Source organism: Monopterus albus, unplaced genomic scaffold, assembly GCF_001952655.1.
Source record: "Monopterus albus unplaced genomic scaffold, M_albus_1.0 scaffold278.1, whole genome shotgun sequence".
Classification (NCBI taxonomy): domain Eukaryota; kingdom Metazoa; phylum Chordata; class Actinopteri; order Synbranchiformes; family Synbranchidae; genus Monopterus; species Monopterus albus.
This window is the reverse complement of record NW_018128158.1, coordinates 380,250-389,752: the sequence shown is the minus strand read 5'-3', so window position 1 is coordinate 389,752 and position 9,503 is coordinate 380,250. Positions and strand designations below refer to the sequence as shown.

Below are 9,503 nucleotides of genomic sequence, written 5' to 3'. Positions count from 1 at the left end.
GGAGACGTCACGGTTTGGCATCCCTGAGTAGTATGGGGCTAGCCCAAAGTGATATAATGTATAGGCCTCTTATGGTTCGGGGCTTTTCATCTACCAGCTGCCTGCGTGCATGTTGGAGGTGCAAAGACTCCTGAGCGTGTAATGTTAATTTTACCTGTGTTCATTGAATAAATCAGCACTGTTTTGAAGTTACTCGGACTGCTTCATCTCTCAGAGTTAATGTGGTGAAAAGAACAGGGGTCCAACAAAGGAAATCCTTAAACTATCACGTAGACTTTACTTAGTTAGAAAAAAGTCTTGTGAGTGAGAGTCTGCAAGACATGTAAAAACTGAGTTGCTTCTGCATAGAAGCACTAGAACATACATACTGTTATGGTTGCTATCAGTTCGCTGATCCCGTAATTTTATTTTGGCCTTTTTTCCACTTTTTAGGTCCTGCTGGTACCTGCCCAACCCTGTTCCACTTGCCTTCCCATCCCAGCCTTGGACTGCCTTCGGCTGACTCCAACCAGCCCGTACAGCTCCAGCTAGCCATTCTCCTCCTGTAACCAAACTGTCTAATAAACCCCTCTCTTGTTTCAACCACCGTGTCTGCATCTTTGGGTCTAACCTCCATAAGCTTCAGACCTAACATGTACACCTAATTCTTTTGAGCTTTACATCACGTCTAAGATGATAATTCACTGTTGTAACAGGGAGGTCAAGAATCTTTATTGTCATTATGCATAGCACAACGAATTTTTTTCTGGCAGCTCTCGGCTTAAAAAACAGACACATTATTTACCTAACACACAATTGTATTAGTCAATATAAAACAATGAGTGAATAAAAAGGGATGTATGGGACCTAATCAGGTCAGCAGCATGTTAGCAGCAAAAGTGTAGTAAAATTATGAGGTGCAGCTCAGTGCAAATCTCAGTCTTTAGGAAGAGGTTTGAGCATGGGTGTGTGTCTGCAGAGGTCCAGTGTTCTGTCTGTGTCTGTCCATAGGGGAGAGGTTATGTGTGTGAATAGGGGGGTAATTAATTTCACAGCTCTGGGGAAGAAGCTGTGTCTCAGTCTGTTTGTTTTAGTCTTTATATTCCTGTACCTTTTCTTGGAGGGAAGAGGCACAAACAGACTGTTGCCTGAGTGGGTGAGGTCTGCAGCAATCCGTCCGGCCCTCCTCTGGATCTGGTCAGTGTATAGTGACTCCAGATCCAGAAGAGGACTCCCTACAATGCCCTGAGCTGTTCTCACCACCCGGTGCAGTGCAGCTTCCGTACCACACTGGCACTGAGACCGAGGATGCTCTCTACTGTCACTCTGTAGAAGTTTGCGAGCAAGTGAGGGGAGAGACCAGCGCGTTTCAGCTTCCTGAGGAAGAAAAGCCTTTGCTGGGCTTTCTTCACCAGGTAGGATGTGTTCAGAGACAAGATCAGGTCAGATGTGATGTGAATGCCCAGGAACCTGATGTTATCCACTTGCTCCACCAACTCCCTGTGTATGAGAAGAGGAGCATGTTTTGTCCTGGACCTCCTATAATCCACAATGACGCAGGGCAAGATTGTTATCTGAACACCACCTTGTCAGGTGCTGGATCTCCTCTCTGTAGTGAGTCTCATCACCTGTGGTGTGCCTGTGTATATGCATTCTGTATATGCATTAATATTAAAAACCACAGCACCCTAAAATGGAACATCCAAAGCAGTGTTATCATTGTGTATTTCTTGGGACAAAAATACAAGAGTTTTTTTCTGTAATGGTGTGGCCTTTAGTTTTCTGATCAGTACATTTAAAAATATATTGATGTCACCAGGAACCTACAGTTCTTTAAGAACACAGTAATTAGATATTTAACAAAGTACAGACAGAGTACTGAGCAGAGTACAAATAACCTCATGTCGCCAGCGTTAACTGGATCATGTCTGATCACATTAGAAAATATATGAAGTCACTGAGACTTCAGCAGGGCTGTCACATACCTTTTACTCAGGAGTAGTTTCCTAACTTAAAAATGTGATTGATGGAGCGGTATAGATTGTCCTTCTGGCACATTCCCTCTGAAGCTCTCATCACCATGGATAGAGTGTTCCATTTCTCAGTGATGGAGCTTAGTCTGCTCCTGGCTACTTAAAAATAATCTCTTCAGCAGGTTTTACACAGTTCCCTTTATATGTGCCTCAACAAAATGACACCTCAGAATTCTCTGGATCTCAGAGCAGGTCTTTATTTAGACTTTCTGAATCATGACCAGTCATAGTATGCATGACACCATTTCAAGTTTCCAAAACTGTATGCTGGTTGGTAATTATAAGGTACTGTGTATTGTGTGTCACACGAAATCAATTTTACATTGAGAGGAGGGATAAGTATACAGCGTACACATATACAGATCTATACAGCTAGCCTAGAAGCTAGCTAAGCTAGTAGATTAGTAGGGAGCAATGGCTTCCCCCTCTTCCTCTCCTTTCTCATGGTCGGAGTGTCATATGTTCAGTTATTCCTCTGCCTCCATTAGCAATAAATGTCAGATGATATCAGCATTGGAGGCGAGGCTCGCCGAATTGGAAGAGCAGCTCCACACCGTGAAAAACAGCCCGGCTAGCCAGGCCCACATGGCCAGTGTGGGTCCTCCTAGATGTGTAAGATGGCCCCCAACACTTCCTGAGCAGCTGGGATCTCAGCCATGTGGCTGGGTGACAATTCACAAGAGACAAAGCTCAAAACAAATGCCCATGGTTCATCACATGCCTGTTCACATTACAAATTGATTTCCCCAATTAGTGACACATCCACTCAGAAACCAACTCTGGTAAATGACGACTCAGAAACATGAAGCTAGAAACACCAGCAGCCATAGTAGTGACTATATAAGTAAGTGAAATTATATTGACTGACTTGTATTGATTGGCATTTATTGTGGACAGCAAAGTAAGAATTTCATTGTGCAGGGAAACATGTTTCCTTACTGTACATATGACAATAAACACTTTGAATCTTGAATCAAATGTATTCCTGGGGCCAGAGCGGGTGACATCAAATCCTATTTGAAGCTGCTGACCCTAACCCTAACCCTAACCCCCAGCAAGGGGGGATAAACATAAATACAGTAAGATTGTTATTCACGTCAGTGCTAATGACTCCTGACTTTGCCAGTCGGAGTCACTGAAATTAATATTGAGTTGGTGAATAACTTTGCCAAGTTTTCTGTAGGCTTCATAGATAACTGGAAAACAGTTTGGGGAAAACATGGTCTAATTAGCAGAGACAGCATCCATCCCACTTTGGATGGCACAGCTCTCATATCTAGAAAGATAGACAAGTTTATTTTATAATCTAAATGATGACAACCCAGAGTTGAGACCAGGAAGCAGAATAGCAGTTTTACACTTAGTTTATACATACTTGCTGTCTATACCAATGTGCCTAGTGGCACGTGCCAAAAAATTATGTCACAGCTGCTGGAGCACGGTTTACATTGGTGTCATTTCACCAGGTCGGGCATCGCTCAATTTTTATAACTTGGCACACACCAAACAGGAAATGGTCAAGCTAGGGGCAAGAGTGTGTGAGCAAGTCTGCCTCTCCAGACATTCAATATGACCTTGTTAGGTATTTTTTAGTCAGATAGATATTGGTTAGATACTTGTTGTATTAGAAATGTTTAGTGGAGACAGGATGTCTAGTTTAAATGCTTAGTCATTCTCATGAGTTTTTTGCAGGATACATTATGGTCAAGGATAACTAGATAGAAAAGTTTGATTGTCAGCAGGCAGGATGATTATTGTTATTATTATGATATGTGTAACCGTAATTGTAATCATAATATTTTCTTATGTTTTAATGTCATGACATGTCACTAGATGTCATGTCAGAATGTTCTTAGATACACACCACTTAATTAACACTCACACACATTGATTTTCTTCATGTTTTGACTATTGTTATGGTCAGCTGCAAAGCTGGCATATCAGGTGATGCCACGGTTTGATGTCCCTGTGTAGTATGGGGCTAGCCCAGCCGAAGAGATAAAATGTATAGGCTATTGTGGTTCAGGGTCTTTCATTCTTCATCTGCCTGCGTGCAGTATCGGAGGTGGAAGATACCTGGACATGTAATGTTAATTTTACCTGTGATTCTTTGAATAAACCAGCACGGTTTTTTTTATATATCCAAGTGGTCCGCCTCGTCTCTCTGAGTTTCACTGGTTAAGCGTAACTGGGAAAAAAGCTTTCAATCTTATACAGACATCAATGGTTTGGTGTGCTGGCTAGGTTAGAACACTGAAATGTTGTCTAACATATAAAGATTCTTTCAGCTATTCTGTAGGTTCAGTATCTGTTGGTTAGCTAGCCGGCTGGTTAGCTACAAAACATATTTCCTGTAGATGTCTTCCTCTGTTGCTATTCCAGCAGTGTAGATTGTGTATTTCTCAGCAGCAACACCTACTGTTTAGGAGAAGACAGCAGCAAGTCAAGCAAGCCTCAAGAGGGAGTAAAAACAGTTCTGGTTCTGTCAATGCATCAAGCATAGCCACATGTTTACACATCTCTCTGCAGTCTCTTTCCAGCTGCTACCCATCCAAAATTCCAAGTATCCCAGAGAGAGTCTGCCTGCGAACACCTAAATTATATAAATCAAAAATCTACTCGAGGAGTTATTCATAAGAGCCTAATCAAACTTAAGACTACACCTCTTAGAGAACAATATAACAGGACAATAAAATATTAAATGTCAGATTTCTCATCTAAATCTCTTTTAGTGAATGATTTGATAAGTGAACATCCCATTGATTTATTTTGGCTTACTGGAACCTGATTACATGCAGGAAGAACATATCAGTCTACTGTAAATGAATCCACCCCACCTAGTCACAGTAACTGTCACAGACTGAGGTGGATGTGTGGCAGCGATCTTTGACTCAAGCCTATTAATCAACCCTAGACCTAAACATAGTTATAACTCATTTGAAAGTCTCACTCTGAATCTCTGACACTCAAACTAGAAAACTCAAAAGCCATTGTATACCATCTACCTGCTCCTTATTCAGAGTTTTTAAATGGAATCTCAGACTTTGTCTGATTTAGTACTTAGTACAGATAAAATAATCATAGTAGGCAACTTTAATATTCACGTAGATGCTGACAATGACAGCCTCAACTGTGCATTCTGTTCATCATTAGTGTCAGGTTTGCCCGGCCGCTCTGGCCTCTCTCACCTTTCGTATTGTCTCTTAGCCCCTGATTACCAATCACATTCACCTGTTCCTCACTCCCTTATCACCAGCTGCACTTGATTAGGCTGCTCACTACTTATACCCGGTTTCACTTCTCAGTCACTTGCCAGTTCGTTCCTGTCTCTAGGCCATTTACTTCGTGCTCTCTCTTTAAATGTTCTCCTCGTTTATTTGCTCTGCATTATCTCCAAGTATCCGTATAGTTAATGCTCTGACGTGTCCTTTTGTCTATCTCCCCCAAGCCAGCAACTGTTTTTCTCCCCTGGACTGTTTCCTCCGAACCGTGGCTCCACTCTTCCCTCCCAGGCAGGTCAATGCACAGTCACCGATTTGTTCTGCCATTACCACCGTCTCTCTGTGTCTCTTCAGTAGCCACCATCAACCACCGACCAGCCCAGGAGTGACCCCGCTACGCAGCTCGGCCCATCTCATCCATCTTCTCACTCCTCACCTCCTGCTGATGGTCAACACCCGGCTACTCCTCATATTCAGAGCAACGCATTATTTCTTTTGTGTATATATATCACAGCACTGTACATAAAATGGATCACAGCTTGCACCGAAGTCGGCTACCTGGGTCCGCCTCTTATTCTCGTTCGCTCACTGCCAGGTGCGAATGACTCCTAACAATTAGACTTAGTGTTATGATTTAGTCCCCCTCACCAGGAGGGTGAGGGAGAACTGAAGTAGGACTCAAGAGTACAGACACAGGTGCTAGTAAAAAAAGGTGGTTTAATGGTGGCCTCACAAAAAGGAACAGAGTAAATGAATACATACAACCAGTGTCGGACAGAGATGGTTGAGGAGACCAGGACGAGCAGATGAGTAGACAGAACAGGGGCAGGAACCAGGAGAGTTAGAGGACTAGGATGGACAGGTGAGTAAACAGAACAACCAGGAGGATTAGCAAACGCCGTCAGGGAAGCAGAGTAGCGAACGAAAAAAGAAATCAACAGCACAGGAACTGTCAGCGTTGAACTCAATTACACATGCCTAAACACAAGGAAACAATGTACAAAAGAAAACCACAGCACAAGAACTGTCAGCGTGGAAATCAAGAGACGTATACAAAAAAAAAAACACGTAACCGACGTACAAAAAGAGATCCACAGCACAGGAACTGTCAGCGTGGAAATCAGAAACACGTATGACACATACCATGAATGCAGGTATGTCTACAGGTAGTTAGTTATTTAGGTAAGGCAATGCTCCAGTGACAATGGAGCATCTGCCAGACGTTTAAATAAGGTGATAAAGTGATTACCGTAATACGCCTCAGCTGTGCACGGTAACCCACGAGTCACTAAATACAACATCTGACACAGCTGAGGCGCTGATCCCGCAAAAAAGAGAGAGCAGGAGAGAGAAAGGCAGAAGAGAGGCAGGTCATGCCGAGCGGACCTGACACTCAATTGGCTTTTCTCAAACTGTAAATAAACCCACTCACTGTTCTAATCACACTCTTGATCTTTTTCTGACATGTGGCTTTGAAACTGAACACTCAATAGTTTTCCCCCAAAACCCTCTTCTCTCTGACTATGTTCTAATAACATCTGAGTTTACATTAATGGATTATACAGCATTTAGGGAAACAATTCCACTACAGTAGATGTCTGTCTGACAATGCTGTTACCGAATTTAAGAAAATAATTCCACATAAAGCAGGCATCACAACAACAGGAAAGGAGGTTGTGTTCAACTAAGTCAGAAGAGTTTTTCCTAGTCTGGAAAGATATCTTAATAACATATTAAAAAGCCCTTTTTAGTACCAGAACCGCATAATATTGATTACTAATGGAGTAAAATAAGAACAACCCCAGGTTTCATTTCAGTACTGTAGCCAGGCTGAGAAAGAGCCACAGTGCTGTTGAGCTTACTGTAGATCTCAGTAGTAATGACTTCATGAGCTTCTTTACAAATAAAATCAGAGAGAAATAGAGAAAACAATTCTTCAAATCCTTCCCACAACTCTCACAGATGTATCATCAAGTACAACAGCTTTAGAAAAATTGATAAATCCTCATTTACATATATACTGCTTCTCTCTCATAGAACTCCATGAGCTGACCCCAACAATTGCTTCATCTAAATTTTCAACATGTCACTTAAGGGGTTTTTCCATTATAGGAACATAGTGAAACATATCGCGCCGAGTAATGCTCATCACAGGTTCTGTGTATGTTTCCATTATACTCGGCCTGCTTTGGAAGTGTTTTCTGAGAGCTAAATTTCAGCACCCCTTATGTGGTAGTACTAAAATCAAGTACCAGGACCACACGGGGAGGGGTAGGTGCACACAGAACAGTCACTAGTGATTGGCTAAATGTCTGCGTTGTCACACCTCAAGCATTATTAGCATTACAAGCACTCTGTAGACACACAACTAACTGTGTGTGAGAGAGGGGAGCAGCACCTACCTTCTGTAAACAAAAACTGACAGAGAGAAAATAGAGTGGAAAAACAAAGCAGGACAGTCTCCATCACCCTGGAGGCTATGCTTGGTGATGGTTAAGGGAAGTATGGAGTATATTGCTTGTGTCAGGGTTGCTCATCGCTCCCTGCCTCTCTGGCTCTCCTCTCCCTCTCTCTCTGTCTCTTTGTTCTCTTCCCTGCTATCTCCACAGACACTGACACCTGGGTGTGTCTTGCAGCTGTTGGAGATTCTGCTGATTACACTCACCAGCTACATAAGACCCAGGCAGACATTTACTCAAGGCCAGTTTGTTATGTGAAGAATCTACTCCACATCCTTGGTCCCATTCATTGTATTCTCTTTCTACTCATCAGATTATTGTAATCCTACAAGCTTCAAGTAAGACTGTTTTTATTATTCTACCTCAACTTTGAACTGCTGCGCTAACCTGTGTGAGACTCCTGCTCCCACGCTCATCTCAACACAGCACCCTGCAGCTATACGATGTGACACCACTCAGCCTGGGTCATTCCACAGCTGCTACTCCTTCACCTGCCTGGCTTTCTGTTATTCTGCTGCAGCTACCTCTACCACACCACTCAGCCTGGGTCGTTCTACCGCCGACTCTCCAGAACAACACTCAAGCCCAGCATTCAGCTAAATTACTCTCCAGCTGTCCTCCATCATTCAGTAATGCCTCCCAACCTAGATCGCTCTACCACGGCTACCGCAAACGATGCTCAACCCCATCTCACTTGGGGTGGCTGTGGCTCATGAGGTAGGACAAGTCGTCTTCTGACCAGCAAGTTGGTGGTTCGACTCCCCGCATGCCTAAGTGTCCCTGAGCAAGACACTGAACCCCAAATTGCTCCCGGTGGCTTGACTAGTGCCGTTGTGTGGCAGCCTTGTCATCATCGATATGTGAATGTGTGTGTGAATGGGTGAATGGTGTATGATCTCCTGTAAAGCGCTTTGGCCAGTGCAAAACACCGTGAAAAATGTGCTATATAAATACAGTCCATTTACCATCTCACAGTCAACACCACTCTCCAGCAGCACACTTCTCACCAGCAACACCACTCTGCTTGGGTTGCCCGCAGCTGCTACACCCTTGGCTCCGTGAGTCTAATCCACCTTATCCACTTTCACTCATTATTCTAACTTCTGTCCTCACCCAGAGATGGTGCCCTGTCCTCCACCTCAATGGCTGAGTTTCCCTGGCCTGTGAGACAGGATCCCTGTCTGCTCAGCTCTCCAGGTTCCAGTGGGCCTCTCAGACACCACAGTCCAGAGACGCAGCACCACAAGATTCAAACCCCACTTATCCTCTGTCTATAATAAAACTACCGTTTACTTGAACCGATGCTCTGCAGTCTGGGTCTTATTTTCCTCCCTCTCACCTCACAGTGAGAGGTCAACCATAGATAACAGCTCATTGGGTTCTGACAGCAGAAACAGGATTAGACCTCATCTCGACCAGGCTGCTCAAAGACATTTTACCCCTAATCAACACATCCATATTGCATCTGATCAACCTCTCTCTATTGTTAGGTAATTTCTTAGTTAGATAGATATTGATTAGAGATCTGTTGTATTAGAAAATGTTAGTGTAGACAGGATGTCTAGCTCAGGCTGTTAAATGCTCAGTTCATTGTCATGAGCTTGCTGCAGGCTGCATGTGGGCCCCAAGGTCAACTAGATTGAAGAGTCTGCAGGCAGAATGAATATTGCTAGTAGCATGATATGCTCAGCCGTAATCTTAATCATAACATTTTCCGAGGATCACTTTTAGGACATGTCCCTGAATGTCCTGTATGTTTTTAGATGCACACCACTAATCAACAGCCACACACTTGAATTTTCTCCATGTTT

The 9,503-nt window shown here is 43.3% G+C and overlaps 1 protein-coding gene and 1 long non-coding RNA gene across 4 annotated transcripts in view; one reads left to right on the top strand and one right to left on the bottom strand.

Moving 5' to 3' along the window:
* Positions 1 to 9,503, bottom strand: part of tgfb2 (transforming growth factor, beta 2) — a 137,284-nt gene that overhangs the window by 100,350 nt on the left and 27,431 nt on the right. The gene's annotated exons all lie outside the window — the stretch shown is intronic.
* LOC109973036 (uncharacterized) lies at positions 7,874 to 8,988 on the top strand. Its single transcript, XR_002276772.1, has 3 exons — positions 7,874 to 8,030; positions 8,213 to 8,409; positions 8,810 to 8,988. It is a non-coding gene; the product is annotated as an uncharacterized LOC109973036 (long non-coding RNA).